This window comes from Rousettus aegyptiacus, unplaced genomic scaffold (assembly GCF_014176215.1).
Source record: "Rousettus aegyptiacus isolate mRouAeg1 unplaced genomic scaffold, mRouAeg1.p scaffold_m13_p_13, whole genome shotgun sequence".
NCBI classification, from domain to species: Eukaryota; Metazoa; Chordata; class Mammalia; order Chiroptera; family Pteropodidae; genus Rousettus; species Rousettus aegyptiacus.
Window position 1 is genome coordinate 75,997,621 of NW_023416288.1, and position 12,281 is coordinate 76,009,901.

At 34.6% G+C, this 12,281-nt stretch overlaps 1 protein-coding gene across 2 annotated transcripts in view; it reads left to right on the top strand.

Moving 5' to 3' along the window:
* The window catches only part of STARD3NL (STARD3 N-terminal like), a 57,525-nt gene that overhangs the window by 16,479 nt on the left and 28,765 nt on the right, over positions 1-12,281 (top strand). Inside the window, exon 2 of one of the 2 annotated variants that reach the window (XM_016138050.2) lies at positions 4,942-4,979. The exons of the other annotated variant lie outside the window; for it this stretch is intronic. The gene's annotated coding sequence lies outside the window, so the exon portion shown is untranslated. The remainder of the gene's footprint in view (positions 1-4,941; positions 4,980-12,281) is intronic. 2 annotated transcript variants of the gene reach the window in all.

Below are 12,281 nucleotides of genomic sequence, written 5' to 3' on the forward strand. Positions count from 1 at the left end.
GAGAGCCTTTTAAAGTTTTAGCTGGATCATGTTTCACTTATACTGAAAAGACTCTCATTTAGAGTCTTTATCATGGACTATAATGTCCTTTATTCCTTGATACCTTCTCTTTTATCATCTCCTGATAACTCTCCTACTCTGTCACTTAGCTCCAGAAGAACCGAAAGCTGAACTCCTACATAGCCAGTTCCAACCTTTCTCAGGACTTTGAACTTACTCTTCCCTCTACTTGCTGTTCTTCCTAAAACTTACATGGCATTTCTCCCTTATCTCCTGCTGATCTTTGCTCCACCTTCTCAATGAGGTCATGCTGACTACTCAGTTTAAAATTACAGTGCTCCTTGGTTTATCCTCTGTCCCCTTACTCTAGAAAGTAAGCTCTGTAAGGGTAGGAAATTTTGTCAGTTTTTTAATTCCATCAATTATACATTTATTTCTGGAGGATATCTTTGTACATTGTCAAATATGCCTGGTTATTTTTTAATTTTTATTTTTCAATTAAAATTGATATTTAATGTTATATTAATTTCAAGTTTACAGCATAATAGTTAGACATCTATGTAATTTACGATGTGATCCCCCTGATTAGACTAGTCCCCACCAGGCACTATACATAGTTATTGGGGAATATTATTCACTGTATTTCCTATGCTGTACTTCACATTCCTATGACTATTTTGTAACTACCAATTTGTACTTCTTAATCCCTTCACCTTTTTCACCCAGCCTACGAACCCCTTCCTATCTGACAGTCATCAGTTTGTTGTCTGTATCTATGAGTCCTTTTCTGTTTTGTTCATTTATTTTGTTCCTTAGATTCCACGTATAAGTGAGGTCATATGGTATTTATGTTTCTGTCTTATTTCACTCAGCACAATATCCTCTAGGTCCATCCATGTTGCGAATGGGAAGATTTTATTTTTTTATGGCCAAGTAATATTCCATTGTATATATGTATGACATCTTCGTTGTCCAGTCACTGTTGATGGGCACTTAGGTGGCTTCAACATCTTGGCTATTTTAAATAGAACTACAGTGAACATAGGGGTGCGTATATCTTTTCGAATTAGTGTTTTGTATTTTTGTATCCAGACAGAAATTGCTGGGTCATGAGGCAGTTCTGTTTTTAAATTTTTGAGGAACTCTGTTCTGTAGTGGCTGCACCAGTTTGCAATCCGACTGACAATGCGTGAGAGTTCCCTTTTCTCCACATAATCATTAACACTTGTTTTTTGACCTATTGATGATAGCCATTTTGACAGATGTGAGATAACATCTCATTTTGGTTTTAATTTGCATTTCTCTGATTATTAATGATGTTGAGCATCTTTTCATATGTCTTGGCCATCTCCTCTGGAAAAATGCCTATTTGGATACTCTGCCCATTTGTTAATTGCATTGTTTGTTTTTGGTGTTGTATGAGTTCTTTATAAATTTTAGATGTTAACCCTTTACCATATGTACCATTAGCAAATATCTTTTCCCATTCAGTAGGTCGTCTTTTCATTCTCTTGATGGTTTCTTATAGCCCTGTAGTGTATTTTGACATCAGGTAATGTGACACCTCCACCTTTGTTCTTCTTTTTCGGATAGCTGTAGCTATTTGGGGTCTTTTATGATTCTGTATAAATTTTAGGATTCTTGGTTCTAGTTCTGTGAAAAATGCCATTGTATTTTGATAGAGATTGCACTGAATCTATAGATTACTTTGGATACTATGGCCATTTTAGTGACGTTAATTCTTCCTGTCCACTAGCGTGGTATATACTTCTATTTACTTGTATCTTCTTCAATTTCTTTCTTCAGTGACTTATAATTTTCCAAATACAGGTCTTTTACCTCCGTGGTTGAATTTATTCCTAGGTATTTTGTTGTTTTTGATGTAATCACACATAGGATTGTTTTCTTAATTTCTCTTTCATAATTCATTATTGGTTTATAAGGATGCAACCAATTTCTGAATATTAATTTTATATCCTGATACTTAACTGAATTCATTTATCAGTTCTAACATTTTTTTTTTTTTGGTGGGCTCTTTAGGGTTCTCTATGTATAGTATGTCATTTACAAGTAATGACAGTTTTACTTCTACTTTTCCCTTTTGGATACCTTTTATTTCTTTTTCTTGTCTGGTTGCTGTGGCTAGGACTTTTAACACAATGTTGAGTAAAAGTGGTAAAAGTGAACATCTTTGTCTTGTTCTTGATGTTAAGGAAAATGATTTTAGCTTTTCCCCGTTTAATACGATGTTACCTGTGTGTTTGTCATATACGGCCTTTATTATGTTGTGGTATATTCCCTCTATTCACACTTTACTGAGAGTTTTTATCATAAATGGATGCTGGATTTTGTCAAGTGCTTTTTCTGTATCTATTTATATGATCATACAATTTTTATCTTTAATTTTTGTTAATGAGGTGTATCATATTAATTAATTTGCAGAAATTTAACCAAAATACCACTTGATCATGATGTATGATCTTTTTAATGTATTGCTGAATTCATTTTGCTAATATTTTGTTGAGGATTTTTGTATCTGTGTCCCTGAGGGATATCAGCCTGTAGTTTTCTTTCCCTCCTTCCCTCCCCCCCCCCCGCTTTTTATTGTAATATCTTTGTGTGGTTTTGGAATTGGGGTTAATGGTGGCCTTGTAACATGAACTTGGGAGCCTTCCCTCCACTTGAATTTTTTGGAGTGGTTTGAGGAGAATAGGTGTTTATTTTTTGAATGTTTGATAAATTTACCTGTGAAGCCATCTAGTCCAGAACTTGTTTTTTGGGAGTTATTTGATTACCAATTCGATTTTGTTAGTAGTAATCAGCCAGTTCAGATTTTCTATTTCTTCTTAATTCAGTCTTAGAAGGTTGTATGGTTCTAGGAATTTATCCATTTATTTCAGATTGTCCAATTTGTTGGCATATAATTGCTGATAGTATATTTTTTTATAATCCTTTGTATTTCTGTGGAGTCAGTCAGTTGTCACTTCTGCTTCATACTGATTTTATTTATTTGAGTCCTCTCCTTTTTTAATGAGTCTGGTTAAAGGTTTATCAGTTTTGTTTACCTTTTCAGAGAACCAGTCGTTGGTTTCATTGATCTTGTGTATTGTTTTCTTAAACTATTTCATTTATTTCTGCTCTGATTTTTATTATTTCCTTCCTTTTACTCACTTTAGGCTTTATATGCTGTTCTTTTTCTAGTTACTTTAAGTGTAAGGTTATACTGTTTATTTGAAATTTTTCTTGTGTCTAGAGGTAAGCCTGTATTGCTATGATTTTTTCTCTTAGGACTGCTTTTGCTATGTCTCATAGATTTTGGATTGTTGTGTTTTCGTTTTCATTTGTCTCAAGGTATCTTTTGATTTCCTCTCTGATCTCATTGTTAACTCATTCATTATTTAGTAGCATGTTACCTAGCCTCCCTGTGTTTGTGTGCTTTTCGTTTTTTTTTTTATTTAATTGTTTGTATCGAGTATACAGTACATTGGCTAGACATTTATATAATTTATAAAATGATCCTCCTAATTGCTCTTTCTCTCCTCTGACTCTCCACTTAGCCATTTTATTAATGCTAACTACATTCCCTATGCCATGCTCCCCATCCCCGTGACCATCTATCAATTACTAATTAGTACTTCTTTAATCGATTTCTAGTTTGATGCCATTGTGATGGATTCTCTTGCTGCTTTTAAGATTCTCTCTTTGACTTTAACTTTTGGCATTTTAATTTCTAGTTTGATACCATGATGCCTGATACGATTTCAGTCTTCTTAAATTTATTGAGACTTGTTTTTGGACCTAACTTGTGTTCTGTTTTGGAAAGTAGTGTTTTATGTGCCTTTGAGAAGAATGTATATTCTGCTGCTTTGGGATGAAATACTCTAAAAATATTGATTAAATCCATCTTGTCTGTGTGTCATTTAGGGCAGTGGTTTCCTTGTTGATTTTCTGTCTGGGAGAAAACAAGACCCAAACATGCTGTCTACAAGAAACCCACTTCAGATTGAAAGACACACACAGAGCAAAAGGATGGGAAAAGATATTCCATGCAAATGGGAATGAAAGAAAAGCTGAGGTAGCCACACTCATATCAGACAAAAATAGACTTTTAAACAGAGGATAATAACAGACAAAAAGGAATATTATATAATGATAAAGGGATCAATCCAACAAACAGTGAGCAGTTATATACCCAACATAGGAGCACCTAAATATATAAAACAAATATTGACTAACATAAAAGGAGAGATCGACAATAATATGGTCATAGTAGGGGACTTTTAGCACCCCATTAACATCAGTGGACAGATCTCCCAGACAGAAAATCAACAAGGAAACTGCTGCCTTAAATGACACACTGTCTGGGAAGCTTTTTATCTCTCTTCAATATTAATTGATAGCCTTGATGGGTAGAGTAGTCATGGTTGTAGGTCCTTGCTTTTGATTACTTTAAAATTTTTGTGCCAAGCCTTTCTGGCTTGCCATGTTTCTATTGAGAAATCAGCTGACAGTCTTATGGGAGCTCCCTTATAGGTAACTAATTACTTTTCTCTTGCTGCTTTTAAGATTCTCTCTTTGACTTTAACTTTTGGCATTTTAATTTTGATGTGTCTTGGTGTGGGCCTCTTTGGGTTCATTTTGTTTGGGACTCTCTGAACTTCCTGGCTTGTATATTTATTTCCTTTGCCAGGTTAGGGAAGTTTTCAGTGATTAGTTCTTCCAAGACCTTTCAATTCTTTGTTCTCTCTCTTTTGCTTCTGGTACTCCTGTAATGGGAATGTTGCTATGCTTGATGTTGTCCCAAAAGCCCCTGAAACTATCCTCATTTTATGGTTTTTTTTCTTTTTCTTTTTTCTTTTCTTTTTTTTTAGCTGTTCTGATTAGGTGTTTTCTGCTACCTTGTCTTGCATATCACTGATTCAATCCTCTACTTTGTTGTAGCGCCAGCCCCCGAAAGACACACGGACCACCAGAACTCAGTGAGTGAGTTATTGGAAACACTCTTTATTCAGCCAGCTGGGTCTGCCAGGGGTACGCAGACTCCAAATTAAGCAGCCTCGAAATGTAGAGGTACAGGGTTTTTAAGCCCCAAATCCCATTCTTCATTCTGTCTAAACACAAAGGGCTATCTTCTATTCACTACCTGTCAACTCACAGGTCAGGTGCATAAGCAGGGTTACAGAAGCAGAAAGCGTGTTTAGAATGTTATGTTCTTATGGGTAACAGCCTTTTCTATGGACATAGCCGTGTTCTCATGGGCATAGCCAGGCAGTAATTTTCCTGCAAGTAATAAATTTCTAGCAGTCATTTTTCAGCCATTACAACTTAATCTAATCTATTTATTCCCTCTAATTCTTCATTTCACTTATTATGTTCTTTATTTCTGTTTTTATTTTAATGCTTTCTGTGCCCTTTTTTATACTTAGTATCTCTTTGTCGAAGTTCTCTCTGAGAATTTCTGTTCTTCTAAGTTCATTGAGTATCATTATACTAGAACTATGTATCTGTTAGATTGCTTGCCTACACTTCATTTAGTTCTTTTTTTGGAATTTCCTCCTGTTGTTTCATTTGGGACATATTTCTTTGTTTTCTCATTTTGGCTGTTTTTCTATGTTTTTTTCCCTCTCTATGCATCAGGTAGATCTGCTGTATCTCCCAGTCTTGGCCAAATAGCCTTATATAGTAGTTGCCTTGTGGCGCAGTCTCCATGATCACCCGTACTGGCTGTCCCTTGCGTGGACTGTGTGTACCCTCCTGTCATAGTTGAGCCTTGGTTGTTGTTGGCATGTTAGTGTGGGGGATTTACTCTCAGGCTGACCGGTTGTGAGGATTGACCACACCCACAGGTTATAAGCTGCTTGTGGGGCTGACCCCATGGAGTGAGATTCACTCATGGGTTTGTGTGCCTATTGAGACCACCCTTTGAGTATGCTGCTTGTGGGCCTAATCATGTGCTCTGTTGTGGTCTGACACCAGTCTCCAGGAATTTGATTCTGGGACCTCTTCAAAACTGTCATTGGTTGGTTGCTGCCTGTGCTGGACCTGGAGGCATCTGGGCCAGCTCCCACCAGTACTTGTCTGGGGTAGGTCAGCAAAAGGCCCAGGTCCTCCCCAGGCCTTGGGCTACCTTCTGGTTGCTCATAAGACTCAGCAGCTGAGAGTGCTTTGGGCAGTACATGAGTTGGGAGGAGCCGGGTTTTCATATGAGCCAAAGTCCCTTCACCAGAGCCCAGGGTGAGTGCCTTTGTGAAGATGAGTGCCTGTGTGTGACTGAGTCTCTGTATGGGCCCTTTAAGAGGAATTCTGAGTTTCCAGCAGCCTTCTATCTTATCTCGATGGTCAGACTCTGTTGATTTTCACAGCCAGATTTTGTGAGAATGCTTTCTAGCACTGGAACCCTGGGCTGGGGAGCCCCGTCTGGGGCTGAGACCTCTCACTCCTCTGGGGTTCCCCCACAGCCAAGATATCCCTCCTAATATTCAAGCACCACACGTGGGTGTAGGGCCAGCACATTTCATATCTCAACATGGCCTCTTCTTTATATCCTTAGTTATAGGAGTTATCTTCAGCTTGTTTGCACATAGTTATCCAGGTTGATTGTTCAGTAATTTAGTTGTAATTTTAATATGGTCGAGGGAGAAGCAGCACAGTGATTACATGCTACACCGTCTTTGACTGGAATCCTCTAATATTTCTAGTATTGCTATAGAAATAGATTACTTAGGAATAAAATGCTATTACAACAGTTTTGGGCTTAGGAGATAAATTAGTGTGTATTAGAGGAGTGACTTAAAAACACCATAGCATATTTGTTTTCTGTTTTAATTTCTAAGTCATTAATAATAATTTCTAAGTAAATCTGAGTCTTCAAGCAGATTGTCAAAAGGTTAAATTCTGTGTATGTGCACATGGTTACTTTCCTAATGTTAACCAAAATTAGTGAATAAGACAAGACCACAAGAAATCATATAAAGCTTTAATAGAGAGCCTTCTCGAATGTGTGGGAGAAAGAGAGAAGAATGCATAGCAGTGAAGAGTGACTAAATTTATCAGGATGGAAAAAAAGCTTTCATTACATCCCAAACAAATGTAAACAACACTAGGTAATATGATATCTATAAAAATAGATATTTGGAATAAATCCATGAAATTATAGATAAATAAACCTCTGTGTAGTTGGATTTCTGAATTCTTAAAGAAAAGTAAGAGAAAGAACAAAAAGAAATGTTGTTGAAATGTAAGTATCAGGGTACTAAGTCAGCTGCATGAATAAAATGACACATGGTGTGCTTGAGCCTTGATAGGCGATGCTTTATAGAAAATCTTTCTCTAAGTGTTTATGAAGTATTTGAATACAAATGTATGGAACAAATGAAGGACAAATTTGGCTTTTAAAAGCTTGAAGTAAAGTGATTCCATGTGCATTTTCACCAAAGAAGTGAGTAAACTTTAGACTCAAACTGTTGCACAGTGTACACTCCACTGTTTCATTTAAACCTTATGACAACAACAACAACAAAAAGACCATTATTAGATATTTGACGTTGGCTCAAGATTCAGACAGAATGACTCCTATCTGTAGTCACAAGCACTTTAGCAGTCTTTAACTTCAACACTCAAATATCTCCATTTGTATCTAGGTAATTTAATAGGTATATGAAGGGCAGAATGACTTGGATGCCCAGAAGTCTTATAGAGGTTTCCCTTTTAATCTGTCACTTGTCATAAACTGTTGTATACATACAGCTATTATTCAAAAATGTGTATACAAATTCCATGTCCACTCTATTTTATAGAATTATTTAAGAGGTTTTTTTGAATAATTCTGGTTCCTTACTCTGTGCTCTTAAAGGTAGCTCATACTCAAAGCAAAGTTAATTTAATGATTATTTTTTCAATGAAAATGCCTTACTCTCTTTGATATCTATATAGACTGCATATGCATAGGTATACTGTTAACCAAAGAAGAGGTTCGGGCTCTAATAAAGAACAGAAGGCATTTATTTGAGCAAAAGGATTTGAGACAGATTCACATAGCAACCCAAAATGCTCTCTGGATAGGACAAAGAAAGTCAGGATTTGTTAAGGCAAAAACCACACAATGTAATTCTTCCAGCAAATGAAGGATTCCTGGGTAGATTAACTGGAATTGGTTAGTTTCAGTATGCAAACAAGGGAGTCAAAAACTACAGGAAAGTAAAATCCATATGTGTGCATGTGGCAGTTATTCCAGAATGCTTATGGCTCCAAGATATCCTTGAGCTGAATTTAGCAACAGGTTTAGCAACTTAATAACAGCAGCTCTGAGAACTAAGGAAGCACAAGGTGTGCTAGGCCCCATTTCCTTAATAGCCTCCTGACTGTATTTTAAGTGACTGTCTTAGCAGTGTTTATTCCATTTTATTTTCTAAGCTATCAATACATAATATACGTATTATGTTTAAACATATTTATATTGTATATATGTTTATACATATTGGATGGATGTTTGGATGGATATATAGAGCAAGCGGTTCCATCACAAAACATCCTCACATTTTTCTGAACTATTCACAAGTTTAATTGTGTACATCATGGCCCCACTTCTTTTTTGTTTCTTTTAAAAGAAATCCTTGCCTATAAAAAGGTAATAAAAATATTCTGCTACACATTCTTATTTTTCGCATAGTATAAAGTTTGGGTTCTGGGTTTTTTGTTTTTGTTTTTTTTTTCAATTTTGATATCTGGTTGACTCAACATTGTTTGTTTTAAACAAACTTTCTTTTTCACCATTGGATTGCTTTGACATTTTTGCCCAAAGTCCAGTGATCATATAAGTTCTGGTCTATTTCTAGGTAGGCTCTCTATTATGTTCTATTGATCTATTTGTTGATCCTTATGTTGGTACCAAACTGTTTTCATTACTGAAGCTTTATAGAAGTCTTTAAGTTAGGCATTGTGAGTCTTCCAATTTTATTTTCTGTCAAGTTGCTTTGGATTTTTTATTTTTTGCACTTCTGCATACATTTTAGAACAACCACGACATTTTCTACAAAAACAAAACAAAACAAAACAAAACAAAAAAACCTTGATAGGATTCTGATTGGGATTGAGTTGACTCTGTAGATCAATTTGAGAAGAACTGAAATATTAGCAATATGGATTTTTTATTTCCATAATATATCTTGCCATTATATTCATCTTCCTTATTTCTCTGAGCAGTATTTTACAGTTTTCAGTGTTGAGACCTTGCATATTTGTGTTAATTTCTTAGGGTGTTATGTTTCTTATGCTATTTTAAATGGCCTTTGTTTTCTTTTTTTCCCTTCCTCCCCCCACCCCACCCCCCTCCTTTTCTTTTGGTTTGTACTTTCTTCTCACTCCCAGAATGAAGCCCAGAATGAAGGGACTGGTAAATAGATGAATCACAATATCCTAAGTAAGCTGTTACTTTTTTTTAGAAAAAAAATGTGGAGCAAAAATAACCTGGATGCAGTGTAATAGCTGTCATTATAGAGGTCTGTGTGTACTGTTCTCCCATAGGTGTGGAAGAGGACGAGGAAGCAAAAGCTTCCCTAAGAGAGTGACCTTTGAGTTAAGACTTATAAGAAGAGTTAAGAGCCATAGACATAGGGAGAGTAGCACTCCTGGTAGAAAAATACAGAGATTCCAGAGAACGTGATTTTTTTTAGCCAAATCCTTATAATTTTTAGTTTGGTGAAGTGGTTATGGAGAAGTAGACAGAAGTAGGCCATGTGCTAGGTTAAGCAAGATTAAGGAATTTGAGGTCTACCCGAAGGTCAAGGAAAGTATTTAACAAACAAGCTCATAAATTTAGTGTGCTTCTCTAAAAAACTTACAGGTGTTGGGTGAGAATTATTATTATTTTTAGTTCATCAGTACATTTATTTTTCTTAAGTGCCTTGTCTTTGCTCATTTTTCAGATTGAGTTTTAAGGATTTCATCATGTCTTTCATCACTTTTAAGTTATACTTTTAATGTTTTTTTTTTTGATAGAAATGTTTTTGATTGTTATGTATTCAAATCTGTTTCTTCTTGACTTTCTTAGGAAGAACTTTCTCATCCCCAAATTGTTACTTATCTACAGTTTCTTCTACATAACCCATGTAAATGTTTTTTTTTTTCATTAACTTTTAAATAAGATCTTCAGTATATTTTGATGTATAGATTTTTTTCTCCATGTACTAGAATGACTAATAGTTTTATTATTTTGCAACTGAATTTCACTGGCATCTTTATCATCTGTAGATGTTTTTTGATTTATACAAGTTTTTCGTTGTAGAAAAGTTTAGGAAAGTAAAGGCAAGATGGTGGTTTATAGGTAATGCATTTTTCTTGATCTTTGGTGCTTTTATTTTTTTTAATTGAACTAATGCTTGATATTTGGTACATTTCTTATTACAGTTCAGATTTCTGGCTTCTACTGATAAATCAACAGTGTGGCCTCTCTGTCCGCACATATGGCCCCTGGAGATCAGGCACACTCCTCTCCTGGTTGCTTCTATCTAGTTCCTTTCTCCCAAGGTTGATTGTCAGTTGCCAGTTTTCTTTCAGTTTACACTATAGTTTTTCTCATATCACAAATGTATTTTCCTCAAAACCTGGAAAATAAGAAACTTGAGAGAGCCACATTTTAAGAAAAGTAGAGGACAGTAGATGTCTATGGAAATAAGGAGTTCCACAAAGTTTGAAGTTATGCTAGTCTCTCCAAATTAAAAACCAGTCAGAACTACATAATTTCAAAGTTTTTTGTCCCAAATGATTTATAAGTTGTGTTAGTACATGCTTTTAAAATACAGTGAAACATTTTAATGGACAAACAGAAATATCCACCTTCCGTATTATTAGGTTTAGTTTTTAGTTATATGAGTTGGACTTATTTATGTGTTGTTTCAGGATTATATTCTAATATGTGGGTCCTACTTGTTGGAGCTGTTGTGAGGCTTGAATATATAATGTATGTTAAGTACTCAGCACTTTGCCTGACTCAGTCTTGACATATGGAATATATGGTATACAGTGTTATATAATATGATGTAATATGTTAATAGATGGGATTAGTTTATACTTGTGTTCATTCTTGTGCTGTGTATTTTTGGTCAGATAATGTCAAGATTATACTAGCTTTATTTAATAATAGGATAGCTTCCCTTTTTAATGTTCTGGAACAACTTACAGGGTTTTATTTATCTTTTATTTCAAATTTTGAAATACCTGTCAAACTAACGCTAGTTCTTTTGTTAGATAATTCTTTGTCAACTTTTTCCTTTTCTTTTTGGTATGGTTCTTTATATTCAGGCGATCTACATCTTCCAGAGTATTGACTTTATGATTTTCAAATGTAGTTAATGTAAAGTATCACTTACCCTTTGAAAAATAACCTCTTCTGTAGTTGTACTTGTATTCCTTTCTTAATCTCGCCCTCCCCAATCTAGGTTTGCCTGTTTGTCCTTTTAAAAGACTAATACTTGGGTTTATTTATATCTTTTAAATTTGTTTGTGGAAATCTTTGTCCATGTACAAAAGTAGAGAGTATAATAGTATATAGTATAATAAATCACATTGTACCCATCCCCCAGCTTGGAACAATTGTCATCTTTTAGGATTTATTTATTAAATATAGTCGTTTTTTTCCTTTTTTACATTTTCCCCCTGAGATAAGTGTAGTTTTTATAACTTTATTATTGAAGTGCCCAATTCTTTAATTTTACTCTTATTTACTCTTATTTAAAAAGCTATTTCGAAAAGTAATTAAAGCACTTTAAGAACGTAAATTTGACAGTAAGCTCAACTTCGATGATTCTCTACTGTTTTTGCTGTCATTGTTTTCAAGTAGTTGATTTTTAGATGTATTTATCTCAGTAGTTATTTTTAAAAATACTGTTTTAAATTTATATTTTGTGCAGTTTCTTCGTATATAAACCCTAATTGCAAGACTTATTGAATTAGATATTTTTAGTAGTCTAGTTTTATGATCAGTTTTGTAAACATGGTGTATTGCATCCTCAAAATAGCATATAGACTGATTGTAGGGTTAAGAAAATAATTATCAATCTTAAAAAAAAACTTAATTACAGTACTCAAATAATTACTATATTTAAATTTGTTTTTAAAATACCAAATAAAAATGTAAACTGTGCAAACCTCTCATTTTGATTACACTCTATCATTTACTTAGCTTTTGCATTTTCTTAGTTTTTAAAGATGCATTTTACGTTTGCTCTTTCTGGTAAAGCATACATTGATACTGAGTGGTCAATCGTAAACCTGACTTTTTAGAA